This window comes from Populus nigra, chromosome 2 (genome assembly GCF_951802175.1).
Source record: "Populus nigra chromosome 2, ddPopNigr1.1, whole genome shotgun sequence".
Taxonomy (NCBI): domain Eukaryota; kingdom Viridiplantae; phylum Streptophyta; class Magnoliopsida; order Malpighiales; family Salicaceae; genus Populus; species Populus nigra.
In genome coordinates this window covers 2,170,515-2,188,834 of record NC_084853.1, presented here as the reverse complement: position 1 = coordinate 2,188,834, position 18,320 = coordinate 2,170,515, and the positions used below count along the sequence as shown (strand labels likewise).

The following is an 18,320-nucleotide window of genomic DNA, read 5'->3' as shown; positions in this document are numbered from 1 at the left end:
TCATCTTTGAAAAATCATATCTCCCTCATATGACATCGTTTTTGGCTGAAATTTTGAGCGTTTATATAACTTTGAGTCATGAATCCAACAAAATTGAGTTTGCATCAATTGGACTTCTGTAGCTCCAGATATTCAAGTTGGAATGGCCAAAGGTCAACACTGGCAGATTGCGAGATTTGACTTTGAAGGCTGCAATTTCCATGCTCTTCCTTATTTTATTTTCTTGCCTTAGATGTCCAGAAAGGTATGGATGTTACCTTTTTAATTCCACTGGAATCACTTCATTTCAACCTCTAGAGCTCACGCTCTGCACAAAACATCGACTGAAGGTCAAATCTGCCAATTATCTCCAATTTACTCCTTTTTGCATCTTTCATCCAAAAGTGCCTTCAAAACATAAAACAAAGAATATCAAGGCATTTTATATATAAAACATAGGCAAAACACTAGTTAAATGTGGGTGAAACTATTGAATAATATGGTTGCATCATATCCCTATCCCTTAGTTGTTACCTTTAACAAAAGAACATAAATAATGTAATAATCCAATGTGCAACCCACAATCATATGTTAAAGTGTGTGTGTGAAAATGAAGGTTTAAGAATACTTGTTAAATGAGTATATGAGCAGAATTAAGTGATAACAATGCGAGAGTTTGTAAACCTGAATATTTCAAGAAGTATTCTAATAGGCCTTGTTATGAATATTGCAAATAACCATTAGAAAATGTTTACTAAGATGCGTCTCAAGAGTCATTCCCCCTTACTCTGCCATCCTAGTAATAACAGTTTTGCCGAATGGTTTTTAAAACAAAAACAGTTAGTTGGTTAGTTTTTTTTTTTTTAATGTCAACTACTACCCTCTCCCCCCAACCAAAACGAGACATTGTCCTCAATGTCATAAGATAGAAAGATAGAGTATAGAAGACATCACCTGAAACAACGAACACTGACAATCCTGAAACACACTTAAACAAATATAAGAGATAACAAAACAGAAAAAAAAAATATTATGCTATTAATAAAACTGAAAGACATAAATTTTTACATACTCAAACTCAAATCGTAGTTGTGATTGTGGCTCACATCTTCCCTTGGTTTTACGTCCAAGAACGGCTTAAACGCCCTCTATGGGTCGGGGATAGGCTTCCCATCCAGTTTTCTTAAAAACTGGCAAACAGGGTCTTTTACAGTCAGATTCCCAAGACTAAGTCGATCACGTTCTTTATGGAAATGGGGTCATAAGTCGTGAAATGCACAATGCACATCTCCACCAGGATATGTCTTCAAAGTCAATAGAAGATTATCTAAAGATTCCTTATGTTTTGAAATAAATCCTGACTTTTGACAATTTTCACAAGCTTCGCAGAATGCATGCGTGTCTTTGAACATGGTAGGCCAATAAAATCCATTTTGAAAGATTTTCGCAATGGTCTTTTTTGACGAGAAATGACTCCCACATGCTTCAGAATGACAAAATTTAATGACATTACTTACCTCATTGTCAGGAATGCATCTTCGAAATATTTGATCAGGACAATATTCGAATAAGTAAGGGTCATCCCAATAAAATTTCTTCACTTCGTTCAGAAACTCACCTTTGTCTTCGGTACTCCAATGAGTTGGCAAATCTCCTGAGGCAAGGAAAGGCATTGGACTAAGAGAAAGTAAGGATTTGTCAGGAAAGTAATCATCGGTTGGTGTGATGTCAGATATCGAATCTGTTATCACTCTTGACAAAAGATTCGCATCAACATTTTCAATGCCTTTTTCATCCGTGATTTCTTCCTGAGAATAAGTCATTTGCAAATCTTCAAATTCATCAAACTCAGTATTACTCAAAGTAGATTCAAGTTGATCACAAACTAATTCTTCAATAAGATCTACTTCTTGTAAATCATTATCATCTCTAGGTTGCTTGCAAATGTTGAAAATATTCATCTCCAATGTCATGTTCCCAAATGATAGCTTCATCAGTCCATTCCTACAATTAATCAATGCATTAGAAGTTGCAAGAAATGGACGTCCTAAAATAACAGGAAATGAATTGCATGCTTCAACAGGTTGTGTGTCCAAGACAATAAAATCCACAGGATAAATGAACTTATCGACTTGTACTAACACATCTTCAACTATTCCTCTAGGCACTTTTACAGATCTATCGGCAAGTAAAAGAGTTACAGAAGTTGGTTTTAACTCACCTAGATTGAGAATTTGAAAAACTGAATATGGAAGTAAATTCACACTAGCTCCAAGATCAAGTAAGGCTCTTTCAATTTTATGTTCTCCAATAAAGCAAGAAATTGTAGGACAACCAGGGTCTTTATATTTCAAAGCATTATTGTTCTGAAGAATGGCACTTACTTGTTCGGCTAAAAAGGCTTTCTTTTTCACATTCAGTTTTCCCTTCACAGTGCACAGATCTTTCAAAAATTTAGCATAAGAAGGAACCTGTTTAATTGCATCCAACAAAGGTATATTGATCTTTACCTGTTTGAAAGTTTCAAAGATTTCAGAGTTGTGATTGACTTTCCTTTGTTTAGTCATGGCATGAGGAAATGGAAGTGCTGGCGGAGAATCAATCTTTTCTTTGCAATGATCAGATTCAACCCCTTCCTTACCCTCAGAGATTGATTCATCATCATTCTCACAAGGTTCAAGAATGGGTTTTTCAATAACCTTACCACTGCGAAGAGTGATGACTGATTTTACGTGATCCATGTGTTGGCTTCCTGAACTACTTGCATTCACATTGTATTGCCCCTTTGGATTTTGTTGTGGTTGAGATGGAAACTTACCTTTCTCTTGGAAACTGAGAGCAGATGTCAATTTTGCAAGAGTATCTTTAAAATCTGTCATGCTTTGAGCAAGTTGAGTGTTAATTGCCTCTTGCTTTTCCATAAATGCATGCAATGTTTCCTCAAGATTTCTTCTAGGAGGGGGAGCATAAGGAGGTGCATATCCATGAGAATATTGGAAATTATGATGTGCTGGAAACGATGGCTGTGAATTTTGAGCATTACTGTTCTCACTCTTCCAACTGAAATTTGGATGATTTCTCCAACCAGGGTTATATGTTTGCGAATATGGGTTATGATTGGGCTTTTGAAAACTGTTTAATGCATGGGCTTGTTCATGGAGACATTCTTTAAAAGAAGGCAAGGTTGGACAGTCATTGGTTGAATGTTCGTTGGTTTCACAGATTTGACATGCAATGTCTTGAACAGATTTTAATTGACCACTCTTTTTTAATTCTAGTGCCTCAACCTTTCTAGCTAAAGATGCAAACTTGGCTTGGAGGTCATGATCTTCCCTAAGGTTGTACATACCTCCACTAGATGTATGAGGTTGGGTTATACTTGGTGCCTCAAAAGTACCTGTGGTGTCCCAATTTTGCGTATTTTCAGCTAGCAAGTCTAGGTATTCCATTGCTTCATTAGGGTCTTTATCCTCAAAAGTTCCATTGCACATCAATTCAACCATTTGCCTATCTCTAGGAGTTAACCCTTCATAAAAATGTGAAACTAATCTCCATGTTTCAAAACCATGATGGGGGCAAGTATTAAGTAAGTCTCGATACCTATCCCAACATTGATAAAATGTTTCTCCTGGTTTTTGAGAGAAAGTAATGATTTGTCTTTTGAAAGAGTTTGTTCTGTGGGGTGGAAAAAACTTCTTTAAAAATTGTTGTTGCATTTCATCCCAAGCACGAATGGATCCAAGTCTCAAATTTTGTAGCCATGTTTTTGCTTTATCTTTTAAGGAAAAAGGAAAAAGCTTCAATCTAATGGTGTTCATGCTACAATTTGAGTCATTATACGTGTTGCAAACCTCCTCAAATTCCCTTAAATGCAAGTATGGATTTTCTAAATCTAAGCCATGAAAAGATGGTAAAAGTTGAATAATGCCTGTCTTAAAATTAAAATGAGATGCATCAGGAGGAAAAACTATGCATGAGGGTGCACTTGTTCTTGTGGGATTCATGTGGTCTCTAAGAGTTCTAACCCGAATATTCTCATTATTCTCATTATGAAGTGATTGGTTATCTTCTTCAACCATATTTTCTTAAAATGATGAGGATACCCTACAAAGTCTACCACTTAATGTACGTGACCACACTCTCATGCACGTGTAAAAAGAGAATAAAAGGAAGAAGAAAACAAAAGAAAGAAAAACAAAACAAAACAAACAAAGTTGGATACAAGAAAAATGAAATTAATACTATAATTTGTACAAGAATTTACCTCCTCGGCAACGGCGCCAAAAACTTGACACGACCAAAAGATTGATGTCTTCTCCCAAGTGCAGGAGTGTCGAAGTAATAAATAACCCGGTAAAACCGGGGTCGAACCACAGGGAGGTTACTTGTATAAATTATAAGCAACAATAACACTACAACAATAGTAACAACAACAACAACAACAATAATAATAATAATAGTGATAATAATAATAATAGTGAAGAAGAAGAGGAAGAAGTTGATGAGAACTTTGAGATGAAAGATTAACGTAAGGATTAAACAATGATAACAACAAATGTCAAGGTTAGAGGATCCACTAATGGTATTTCAAACAAGTATAGTATAAACCCTTATTATTCAATTGGAAACCACACACAAGGAGGTTCCAATCAGATTATAAATTGTTAACATGATTACATTAGCTATCTTATTCGAATAATGCTAATACTTGTAAATGTTGTCAGGCATTCATGATTATAACTTATGTTAACAACAAATCAAGTTCCTTTCATAGCTCAGGTGTTGGTTATACCATACAGTATGGGCTATGAAAGTGCCAAGTATTTGTTGTACCAAGTGTTATACAACATAAATCTAGATTAACCATTTAACAAGCAAAGTATTAAAAGTGAACAAGATAACAAATATAAAGCATGTTAGTATCCAACATTAAGGTCCATGTTAAGTTTATATTATACTTATTCTTACACCATTAGTGTACCCTTTTCACCTTGACATAATTAACTTAGCTAGACATGATGAAAGAAAGAAACATAAATAAACAAGGAAAGGAAATGAAAAGCATAAACTTGATATTAATGAAAGCAAAGCATAAGCAATACAAAGAGAGAAAGCATGAGAGTGTGGTCACGTACATTAAGTGGTAGACTTTGTAGGGTATCCTCATCATTTTCAGAAAATATGGCTGAAGAAGATAACTAATCGCTTCATAATGAGAATATTCGGGTTAGAACTCTTAGAGACCACATGAATCCCACAAGAACAAGTGCACCCTTATGCATAGTTTTTCCTCCTGATGCATCTCATTTTAATTTTAAGACAGGCATTATTCAACTTTTACCATCTTTTCATGGCTTAGATTTAGAAAATCCATACTTGCATTTAAGGGAATTTGAGGAGGTTTGCAACACGTATAATGACTCAAATTGTAGCATGAACACCATTAGATTGAAGCTTTTTCCTTTTTCATTAAAAGATAAAGCTAAAACATGGCTACAAAATTTGAAACCTGGATCCATTCGTGCTTGGGATGAAATGCAATAACATTTTTTAAAGAAGTTTTTTCCACCCCACAGAACAAACTCTTTCAAAAGACAAATCATTACTTTCTCTCAAAAACCAGGAGATACATTTTATCAATGTTGGGATAGGTATCGAGACTTACTTAATACTTGCCCCCATCATGGTTTTGAAACATGGAGATTAGTTTCACATTTTTATGAAGGGTTAACTCCTAGAGATAGACAAATGGTTGAATTGATGTGCAATGGAACTTTTGAGGATAAAGACCCTAATAAAGCAATGGAATACCTAGACTTGCTAGCTGAAAATGCGCAAAATTGAGACACCACAGGAACTTATGAGGCACCAAGTAAAACCCAACCTCATACATCTAGTGGGGGTATGTACAACCTTAGGGAAGATCATGACCTCCAAACCAAGTTTGCATCTTTAGCTAAAAAAGTCGAAGCGCTTGAATTAAAAAAGAGTTTCTATTAAAATCTGTTCAAGACATTGCATGTCAAATCTGTGAAACCAACGAACATTCAACCAATGACTGTCCAACCTTGCCTTCTTTTAAAGAATGTCTCCATGAACAAGCCCATGCATTAAACAGTTTTCAAAGGCCCAATCATAACCCATATTCACAAACATACAACCCTGGTTGGAGAAACCACCCAAATTTTAGTTGGAAGAGTGAGAACAATAATGCTCAAAATTCACAGCCACCGTTTCAAGCACACCCTAATTTCCAAAATTCTCATGGATATGCACCTCCTTATGCTACCCCTCCAAGAAGAAATCTTGAGGAAACATTGCATGCATTTATGGAAAAGCAAGAGGCAATTAACACTCAACTTGCTCAAAGCATGACAGATTTTAAAGATACTCTTGCAAAATTGACATCTGCTCTTAGTTTCCAAGAGAAAGGTAAGTTTCCATCTCAACCACAACAAAAAGAAAGCCTTTTTAGCCGAACAAGTAAGTGCTATTCTTCAAAACAATAATGCTTTGAAATATAAAGACCCTGGTTGTCCTATAATTTCTTGCTTTATTGGAGAACATAAAATTGAAAGAGCCTTACTTGATCTTGGAGCTAGTGTGAATTTACTTCCATATTCAGTTTTTCAAAGTCTCAATCTAGGTGAGTTAAAACCAACTTCTGTAACTCTTTTACTTGCCGATAGATCTGTAAAAGTGCCTAGAGGAATAGTTGAAGATGTGTTAGTACAAGTTGATAAATTCATTTATCCTGTGGATTTTATTGTCTTGGACACACAACCTGTTGAAGCATGTAATTCATTTCCTGTTATTTTAGGGCGTCCATTTCTTGCAACTTCTAATGCATTGATTAATTGTAGGAATGGACTGATGAAGCTATCTTTTGGAAACATGACATTGGAGATGAATATTTTCAACATTTGCAAGCAACCTGGAGATGATAATGATTTACAAGAAGTAGATTTTATTGAGGAATTGGTTTATGATCAATTTGAATCTACTTTGAGTAATACTGAGTTTGATGAATTTGAAGATTTGCAAATGACTTATTCTCAGGAAGAAATCACGGATGAAAAAGGCATTGAAAATGTTGATGCGAATCTTTTGTCAAGAGTGACAACAGATTCGATATCTAACATCACACCAACCGATGATTACTTTCCTGATAAATCCTTACTTTCTCTTTGTTCAATGCCTTGGTTTGCTAAAAATATCAATTTCCTTGCCTCAGGAGACTTGCCAACTCATTGGAGTACCAAAGACAAAGGTAAGTTTTTGAACGAAGTGAAGAAATTTTATTGGGATGACCCTAACTTATTCAAACATTGTCCTGATCAAATATTTCAAAGATGCATTGCGGTCAATGAGGTAAGTAGTGTCATTAAATTTTGTCATTCTGAAGCATGTAGGAGTCATTTCTCATCAAAAAAGACCATTGCGAAAATCTTTCAAAATGGATTTTAATGGCCCACCATGTTCAAAGACACACATGCATTCTGCAAAACTTGTGAAAATTGTCAAAAAGTTGATACTGGTCAAAAAGTTTTGCTTTATAATTCTCGACTCCATTTATTTCGTGGAAAGTTAAGATCAAGATGGAGCGGTCCATTTATTGAGAAACATGTGTATCCTTATGGGGCCTTTGATATTGAGAATCCAAAGAATGACAATGTTTCTAAGGTAAATGGACATCATTTGAAAACTTACTTTGATAATTTTCCTAGTGAAAATGAATCCATTGGTTTGAATGATCCTGTAGATAAAGGTTGATTATTTTATTTTTCTCACATTGTTTTTGTGTTTCCTTTTGGTGTGACTCTTGTTTTGCTAGTCTCTCATCCCGGTCAAATGGCGGATAACGGTACTCTGTGACTTCAGTCGGTTCTTTCAGTTTCCCATAATAACTGATATCTGTATATATTTGTGCAATTCTTTACTCTTTCTCTCTTCTTTGAATCTCTTCTCCAATTCTCATTTCAAAATGGACACCATTCTTGAAAAATTGAAAAAGTACTTTCCCGCTCTGCCTCAGAATGCGATTACAAAAATTTACCGTGCTAGGTGTGCAAGATTGAAGTTGTTAATGGATCATGGAATTCCGGAAGATATTCGTTGGCTGATTGAAGCAAAGGTCCGATTATCAGGTGAGTCCTCCAATTCTTTCATTTCACACATGCTTGGAACAGGTAAAAGCACTTTTGCAAAGAAACGTCGTGCAAAACGACTGAAAGTCTGTCACAAATGTGCCAGATGGACTTGGAATGCAACATGTCGTTCTTTAGGAATGGTATCTATAAACCGTGAAGATAAAATACAATTCATTAAGGATGGCCTGAGTAAGGGGTCTTTAGATAATCTTTTGTTGACCCTTGAGACGCATCCTAGTGGAGATGTGCATCGTGCAATTCATGATTTATGCCCCCATTTTCATAAAGAACATGATAGACTTAGTCTTGGGAATCTGACTAAAAAAGACCCTGTTTGCCAGTTTTTAAGAAAACTGGATGGGAAGCCTATCCCCGACCCATAGAGGGCGTTTAAGCCGTTCTTGGACGTAAAACCAAGGGAAGATGTGAGCCACAATCACAACTACGATTTGAGTTTGAGTTTGTAAAAATTTATGTCTTTCAGTTTTATTAATAGCATAATATTTTTTTTCTGTTTTGTTATCTCTTATATTTGTTTAAGTGTGTTTCAGGATTGTCAGTGTTCGTTGTTTCAGGTAATGTCTTCTATACTCTATCTTTCTACCTTAGGACATTGAGGACAATGTCTCGTTTTGGTTGGGGGGAGAGGGTAGTAGTATTTTTTTAAAAAAAAAACTAACCAACTAACTGTTTTTGTTTTAAAAACCATTTGGCAAAACTGTTATTACTAGGATGACAGAGTAAGGGGGAATGACTCTTGAGACGCATTTTAGTAAACATTTTCTAATGGTTATTTGCAATATTCATAACAAGGCCTATTAGAATACTTCTTGAAATATTCAGGTTTACAAACTCTCGCATTATTATCACTTAATTATGCTCATATACTCATTTAACAAGTATTCTTAAACCTTCATTTTCACACACACACTTTAACATATGATTGTGAGTTGCACATTGGATTATTACATTATTTATGTTCTTTTGTTAAAGGTAACAACTAAGGGATAGGGATAGTCTATAATTTGCAAAAAAAAAAAAAACAAAAACAAAAACAAAAAAAAACAAAAAAAGAAAGAAAAAAAAATGATGATAAAAACGTAGATAAGTTTGGTTTCGTAGCCTCCCTAACCTAAGCAATTAAGCCCGAAGGGGTATTTTAACACCTAATACCCTAAAGTCAACTGACTTGGGAGCTATTGGCCCAAAGCTTGTTACATGGGTTAAGGAGAAAAGCTTAAGGGAATCAAACATTGCACTATCTACGTATCAGTATCTGCAACCCGAGTTACTAAGTTCGTAGGGGTGTCTCAACACCTAATGCCCTAAGATCAACTGGTCTAGGAGTCATTAGCCGAAAGCTCGTTACACGGATTAAAGATGCATTGTGTTTTATGTTATATGTATAGATATTAAAAAAAAAGAGTAAAATAAAATAAAATAATCCCAACCCAAGGACGTTAACCTTAAACATTAGAACAAAATATTGTTTTCTTCCAATAAAAGCCCCATCATCTATGTTTCATACATTGAGCACATAACAAGGAAGATTTATTAATATTTTGTTTAAGAGATATTGAGCAGATATATAAATTTATTGAGAGTTTGTTTATCTGGATAGATTAATGGAAGTTGAATGATGAATGCCTTGCTTTGTGGAATTTGCAAAAATGTTTTTCTATTTTAACGCCTTAATTACTAGGAACTAGTAATAAGCTGGTTGGGGGGTGTGAGTAATACTTAAAAGTGCATTTTTATCAAGGTTTTATATCATCATTTTGCACTTAAAGTATCAATAACTCCTTAACTAAAGCATGTTTTATAATAACATATCTAATTATACAAGATACCTTTAATTTATGGTAAATGTTCATCTTAAATGCAGGCCTATCACATAAATGAAAGAATTGATTGATGAGTTGAAGTACTGAAATTGAAAGGACAAAAAGATGGCCAAAGAGATGCTGGTGCAGTCCAAACTGGAACACAGTTCGGTAATTGGGTCATATCTGGAGCTGTAGATCTTGGATTTAGGTCCATTTTATATGAATGGAAAGATAAGACATAGGCCTACTACTTTTATGTGGACCCCAAGATTTAACAAGGCCATTTTCAAGTCCAAATTGTAGCAACAACAAAGAAGTCCGAATCTGTCCTGCAGCCCAGACACTGTTCAGTATTCAGCCTATATCTCGAGTTATAGAAGTTAAAATGATCTCAAATTTTTACCCTGGAAAGATGAGACAATTTCCTAGAACTTTCATGATTCAAGTTTGTTCAAATTATGACTTCATAAATGACGTTTTTGGCAGACAAGAAGATAAGAATTGTCACCAAGTTAAGATGTGGCCACCCACTCATCAATTAGTCAACAAATCAATAGTTCTGAATTTTGGCCTATAAAAGGAGGCATTTGCCATGTATTTAGGCATCTTGGTTTTTAGATCAAGATCATGCTCTTGCTCTCTCTTTATATTTTGTAATGCTTAAGTTTTGCTTATATTAATCTCTTGCTTGTGCTTTTCTTTTCCTTTCCTTGTTTATTTATGTTTCTTTCTTTCATTATGAGCCAATACCTTCAAGTGTTCAACCACCAAAACCTGATTTGAAGCCGTTACCCCTCAATCTCAAATACTCATTTTTGGGAGAAAATGAAACTTTTCCGGTAATAATCTCTTCCAAACTTAATGCACAGCAAGAAGGTAAGTTATTACAAACTCTGAAAATGCACAAAAATGCATTAGGATGGACCATAGCTGACATAAAAGGAATTAGTCCTTTGATTTGCACTCACAAGATTTATTTGGAGGAAAATGCTAAACCCTCTAGAGAAATGCAACGAAGGCTTAATCCTAATATGAAAGAAGTAGTGAAAAATGAAGTCATTAAGCTTCTAGATAATGGAATCATTTATCCTATTTCTGACAGCAAATGGGTAAGTCCTACTCAAGTGGTACCTAAGAAGTCTGGAGTCACTGTGATAACAAATGAAAAAAATGAGTTAATTCCAACTAGGACTATTACTGGTTGGCGCATGTGCATTGATTATAGGAAACTTAATTCAATGACTAGAAAAGATCATTTTCCTTTACCTTTCATGGATCAAATTCTAGAAAGAGTTGCAGGTCATGAATTTTATTGTTTCCTAGATGGCTATTCAGGCTACAACCAAATTGAAATTGCATTAGAAGATCAAGAGAAAACTACTTTCACATGTCCATTTGGTACCTTTGCATATCGAAGAATGCCTTTCAGATTATGTAATGCACCAGCCACGTTTCAAAGATGCATGCTTAGTATATTCAGTGATATGGTTGAACGTTTTCTTGAGATTTTTATGGATGACTTTTCTGTTTTTGGTGATTCATTCGATGATTGTTTGACTAACTTAGAAAAGGTTTTGAGCAGGTGTGAAGAGAAGAATCTTGTATTGAATTGGGAAAAATATCACTTTATGGTAACAGATGGCATTGTACTTGGTCACATTGTTTCATCAAAAGGAATTGAGGTTGACAAATCTAAAATCGAGTTAATTGCTAACTTGCCAACACCAAAATCTATTAAAGATGTTAGATCATTCTTAGGACATGCTGGTTTTTATAGAAGGTTCATCAAAGATTTTAGCGTAATATCTAAGCCCTTGAGTAACCTTCTAACAAAGGATAATATCTTTGAATGGACTGAACATTGTGAAGAAGCCTTTGTTAAACTTAAAAACCTGCTTACTTTTGCTCCAGTCATTCAACCTCCTGATTGGTCTTTACCTTTTGAAATAATGTGTGACGCTAGTGATTATGCCGTGGGTGCTGTCTTGGGACAAAGAAAAGATAAGAAACCCTATGTGATTTTGTAAACACCCAAAGGAAAAAATATATATATATATATATATATATATATATATATATATATATATATTTAGAGAGAGAGGGATGATGATGGATGCAGTTTTCGCTGCTGATGCAGAAATCGGCAGCGACGCAGTTCCGCTGCCGATTCTGGATCGGCAGCGACACAGTTTTTGCTGCCGATGCAGAAATCGGCAGCGACACAGTTTTCGCTGCCGATTTCTCAATGAACAGTGACGCAGAGCTGGGAGGGAGGGGTAAAACTGGTTTTAGATAAACCAAACAAGGATAAGGACACACCTAAACCAACCCCCAAACAACCCATTTCATTGGATGGGTAGTATAAATACAAAGAGGGGAGAGAGAATGACCCATCTCCTTCCAAATTCAGCAGCTGCATGCCGTTCTTCCCTTCCCCTTTCACAACAGAAACGTAAATCAGACCAGTAGAGATTACTTTGTGAACTTGTGAGGGAGAGATGAGACCTTGAGAGAGGAGTGGGCAGCTGCATAGAGGAGAGGCAAAGGAGAGCCGGAAAAAAAAAAAAAAGAAGAAGGAGAACCAGCAGCTGAATAGTGTCAAACCTTCCTCAAACTTAGTTAAATTCAGAAGGTATGGGTCATGAAACTCTCTTCCTCTCCCCCGTAAGATCAAAAAACGAAAATAAAGAAGAAGAAAAAAAACCCTAAGAAAAGAATTGATCTAAGACCTAAGCCAGCTGTGAAGGAAGCTGAAATTAACCAAGAGAACAAGCAAACGAAAGTGAAATAAAGTCAATTTCAGAACATCTAACAAATCATGGTAGAGGGCCGGCTTTAACTAGGGGGAATTAATGTGTTCTGCTGTGATGATTGTTGCTGGAATTAATGTGTTCTGCTGTGATGTTGTTGCTGGAATTAATGTGTTCTGCTGTGATGTTCTTGCTGGAATTAATGTGTTCTGCTGTGATGATTGTTGCTGGAATTAATGTGTTCTGCTGTGATGTTGTTGCTGGAATTAATGTGTTCTGCTGTGATGTTCTTGCTGGAATTAATGTGTTCTGCTGTGATGATTGTTGCTGGAATTAATGTGTTCTGCTGTGATGATTGTTGCTGGAATTAATGTGATGTTGTTGCTGGAATTAATGTGTTCTGCTGTGATGTTTGTTGCTGGAATTAAGGTGTTCTACTGTGATGATTGTGCTGAAATTGATGCTCCCGATTATGGGTTGTGCAGCGAAATTCTGTTTCGATGCCGCAACTGAACCTGCTGCAGCGAATTAATATTCGCTGCCTAGTTGTGTGTTGCGCAGCGAAATTCTGTTTCGCTGCCGCACCTGAACCTGCTGCAGCGAATTAATATTCGCTGCCGAGTTGTGTGTTGCGCAGCGAAATTCTGTTTCGCTGCCGCAACTGAACCTGCTGTAGCGAATTAATATTCGCTGCCGAGTTGTGTGTTGCGCAGCGAAATTCTGTTTCGCTGCCGCAACTGAACATGCTGCAGCGAATTAATATTCGCTGCCGAGTTGTGTGTTGCGCAGCGAAATTCTGTTTCGCTGCCGCAGCTGAACCTCCTGCAGCGAAGTGATATTCGCTGCCGAGTTGTGCGTTGTGCAGTGAAACTGTGGCGCCAACAGCGGTGCAGTTCTCGCTGCCGAACTGGCAGCCCGCAGCGAACCAGTTCTCGCTGCCGAATTGGGCAGCCCGCAGCGAACCGGTTCTCGCTGCCGATTCCTACAATAAGCCTCCTAGGCAGGAATGACTTAAATGCTAATAACAACTTCATGATATGATGTTGTAAAATAGGGAACACTTTAATGTGAACATGTGAACTATTGAAATAAGTGTGATGATGAATGTGATTCAAAAATAAAATAAATACAACTGTGCTGATTTGTGACCATTGATGTCTCAGGTGGTGCAGTCGGGATTGGACCATCATCAAGACAGGAACGACCCACAAGTGGAACAGGTAGGTGACTTGCACCTTTCTTTTTCATACGTTGATCCTTAGAACATTTTGACTTGAGTACTACCATATTGTTAGAACCGATATTAAATTGTCGAACGCTTAATTGTTGATAAAAGAGTGATTAGCTTCGGCTAATGGCATCCAAACGGATGGCCGGGACAAAGAGTGATTAGCTTCGGCTAATGGCATCCGAATGGATGGCCGGGACAAAAGAGTGATTAGCTTCGGCTAATGGCATCCAAACGGATGGCCGGGATAAAAGAGTGATTAGCTTCGGCTAATGGCATCCAAACGGATGGCCGGGACAAAAGAGTGATTAGCTTCGGCTAATGGCATGGCCGGGACAAAAGAGTGATTAGATTCGGCTAATGGCATCCAAACGGATGACCGGGACAAAGAATGATTAGCTTTGGCTAATGGCGTCCGAATGGATGGCCGGGTTAAAAAGGGATGATTTCGCTGCCGATTGTGGATCGGCAGCGACGCAGTTCCGCTGCCGATTCTGGATCGGCAGCGACACAGTATTCGCTGCCGATACAGAAATCGGCAGCGACCTAGTTTCCGCTGCCGATACAGAAATCAGCAGCGACGCAGTTCCGCTGCCGATTCTGGATCGGCAGCGACACAGTATTCGCTGCCGATACAGAAATCGGCAGCGACCTAGTTTCCGCTGCCGATACAGAAATCGGCAGCGACGCAGTTTCCGCTGCCGATTTTGGATCGGCAGCGATGCAGTCTTCGCTGCCGATACAGAATTCGGCAGCGACCCAGTTTCGCTGCCGATTCCTTGATCGGCAGCGATGTAGTTTCGGCTGCCGATTTTAGGATTGGCAGTGACGCAGCTATTGCTATGGAATCCGGATGGATAGCCGGGACAAATAAACGACTAGTTTCGGCGAATGGCATTTGAAAACTTGTGTATCTATATGTACTACTAATTGTTACATCAAATACATGAAGAAATTATAAATGTTAATGCTTATTTAATTGCTAGGCCGTTAGTTACCAATATTATTATTATTATTAAGTATTTGTTTTCTCTTAAATGTTTTGTACTGCTGCAGGGACGTCACACCAACAAGATGTCTAGGATACCCGATACATGGGAACCTACTTTTGCAAAGAATTAAGTAGATGCATTCGAACTCACAATGTATTTTGTAGGGATCAATGTACTGAATGTATAACTTTTATTAGACCCTTTTTGTTTAAAATTTTGTGATGGCTATTAGTAGTATAAGAATGCAAACTCATGTCCATGTATATATATTTTTAATATGAATTTCAAATCATGCAACACTAATATTATGTGTTTGTGTAAGATTCGCTTTTGAATGAACTGTTGATTGTATGGGTTGTATTTTGATGATGTAAGGATTCAAGTTCTTTGATTACCGGCACCAGGTGTATTAAATATATATATAAAAAAAAAATTTACTATTGTTGGGCTTAGAAATCCGAGTCGTTACAGATTTACTATGCAAGTAAAACTTTGAATAGTGCTCAAATGAATTACACCACCACTGAAAAAGAATTACTTGCAGTAGTATTTGCATGTGAAAAATTCAGGTCTTATCTTGTTGGCTCACCTGTTGTTGTTTTTAGTGATCATGCAGCATTGAAATATCTTCTTTCTAAGAAAGATTCTAAGGCTAGATTGGTGCGGTGGATTTTGTTACTTCAAGAATTTGATATCACAATCAAAGACAAGAAAGGCACCGAAAATGTTGTCGCCGATCATTTGTCAAGATTGATAACAGATTCAAAATCTGACATCACACCAATCGATGACTACTTTCCTGATGAATCTTTATTTTCTGTCTCTACGATGCCTTGGTTTGCTAATATTGTTAATTTTCTTGTTTCAGGACAATTGCCAGCTCATTGGAGTACCCAAGACAAAAGAAAGTTCTTGAATGAAGTGAAGAACTTTTATTGGGATGACCCTTATTTATTCAAATATTGTCCTGATCAAATATTTTGAAGATGCATTCCTGACAATGAGGTAAGTAGTGTCATTAAATTTTGTCATTCTGAGGCATGTGGGGGCCATTTCTCATCAAGAAAGACAACTGCAAAAATCTTACAATGCGGATTTTACTGGCCCACCATGTTCAAGGACTCACATGCATTCTGTAAGATTTGTGAAAATTGTCAAAAGCTGGGATCTATTTCAAAAAGTCACATGATGCCTTTAAATCCTATTCTTGTCATTGAGATCTTTGACTGTTGGGGTATAGATTTCATGGGTCCATTTCCTTCATCATTTGGTTTTGTGTACATATTAGTCGCAGTAGATTATGTTTCAAAATGGATAGAAGCAATTCCAAGTCGAAACAATGATCACAAAACAGTGATAAAATTTTTGAAAGAAAATATTTTGAGTCGATTTGGAATCCCTCGAGCCATGATAAGTGATGGTGGAACACATTTATGCAATAAGCCATTTGAGTCTTTAATGAAGAAATATGGAATCACTCACAAAGTTGCCACCCCTTATCACCCTCAGACTAGTGGACAGGTAGAGCTTGCTAATAGGGAGATCAAACAAATCTTGGAGAAAACAGTGAACCCTAATAGGAAAGACTGGTCTTTAAGACTTAATGATGCACTTTGGGCTTATCAAACTGCTTATAAAACATCATTAGGTATGTCACCTTATAGACTAGTCTATGGAAAACCTTGTCACTTGCCTGTGGAACTTGAACATAAAGCTTATTGGGCTATTAAAACTTTTAATTCAAACCTTGATGATGCTGGTCAACTGCGAAAATTACAAATAAATGAGCTTGAGGAAATAAGAAATGATGCATATGAAAATTTAAGAATTCATAAAGCAAGAATCAAAGAGTTGCATGACAAGAAAATATTAAGAAAAACATTCAATGTTGGTCAAAAAGTCTTGCTTTATAATTCTCGACTCCATTTGTTTCCTGGAAAACTAAGATCAAGATGGAGTGGCCCTTTCCTTGTGAAACATGTGTATCCATATGGGGCCTGTGATATCGAGAATCGAAAGAATGGCAATGTTTTCAAGGTAAATGGACATCGTTTGAAAGTCTACTTTGACAATTTTTCAGTTGAAAATGACTCTATTGAATTGAGTGATCCTGTATATAAAGATTGATTCGTTTTCTCACATTATTTTGTGTTTTGTTAGTTTCTCTCACCCCGGTCAAAAGGCGGATAACGGTACTTCGTGACTTCAGTCGGTTCTTTCAGTTTCCCATAAAAACTGATATTTGTATATATTTGTGCAATTCTTTGCTCTTTCTCTCTTCTTTGAATCTCTTCTCCAATTCTTATTTCAAAATGGACACCATTCTTGAAAAATTGAAAAAGTACTTTCCCGCTCTACCTCAGAATGCGATTACAAAAATTTACCGTGCTAGGTGTGCAAGATTGAAGGTGTTAATGAATCATGGAATTCCTGAAGATATTCGCTGGTTGATTGAAGCAAAGGTCCGATTATCAGGTGAGTCCTCCAATTCTTTCATTTCACACATGCCTGGAACTGGTAAAAGCACTTTTGCAAAGAAACGTCGTGCAAAACGACTGAAAGTCTGTCACAGATGTGCCAGATGGACTTGTAATGCAACATGTCGTTCTTTAGGAATGGTATCTATAAACCGTGCAGATAAAATACAATTCATTAAGGATGGCCTGAGTAAGGGGTCTTTAGATAATCTTTTGTTGACCCTTGAGACGCATCCTAGTGGAGATGTGCATCGTGCAATTCATGATTTATGGCCCCATTTTCATAAAGAACATGATAGACTTAGTCTTGGGAATCTGACTAAAAAAGATCATGTTTGCCAGTTTTTAAGAAAACTGGATGGGAAGCCTATCCCCGACCCATAGAGGGCGTTTAAGCCGTTCTTGGACGTAAAACCAAGGGAAGATGTGAGCTACAATCACAACTACCTGTACATACACATGCTTTTTCAAAATAAATAAATAAATAAATAAAGTGAGAGAGAGAGTGTGTGAGACTCCAGCTGGCCTACATATAGGTGGTATGATTGCATCTTCTATTTCTCATCTATAAAATCTTTTTTTCCTTCCCCTCATTTCTACTCATCCCTTACATTAGACAGATATAGAAGCGTGTAGAAATGGCAGGTTCCTCAAGTTATCACATAAAAAATATTTGTGTTTTCGGTGGATCCAGTCCTGGGAAGGAAATAACTTTTCTAGAAGCAGCAAATCATCTTGGTCAGGTACTAGCTGAGAGAAAGATTCATTTAGTGTATGGGGGAGGCAGCCTTGGGTTAATGGGGGGTGTGGCAATAGCTGCATTTTTAGGAGGTAGTCAAGTTTTGGGGGTCGTCCCCGAAGCTTTAACAAAAGGGGACATCATTGGAAGAACAATTGGAGAGGAACTACAGGTCTCCA

At 36.8% G+C, this 18,320-nt stretch overlaps 1 pseudogene; it reads left to right on the top strand.

Annotated features, from left to right (window-relative positions):
- Window positions 1-5,160: 5,160 nt before the first annotated feature.
- LOC133682451 (uncharacterized) overlaps window positions 5,161-18,320 on the top strand; it is a 155,080-nt pseudogene continuing 141,920 nt past the window's right edge.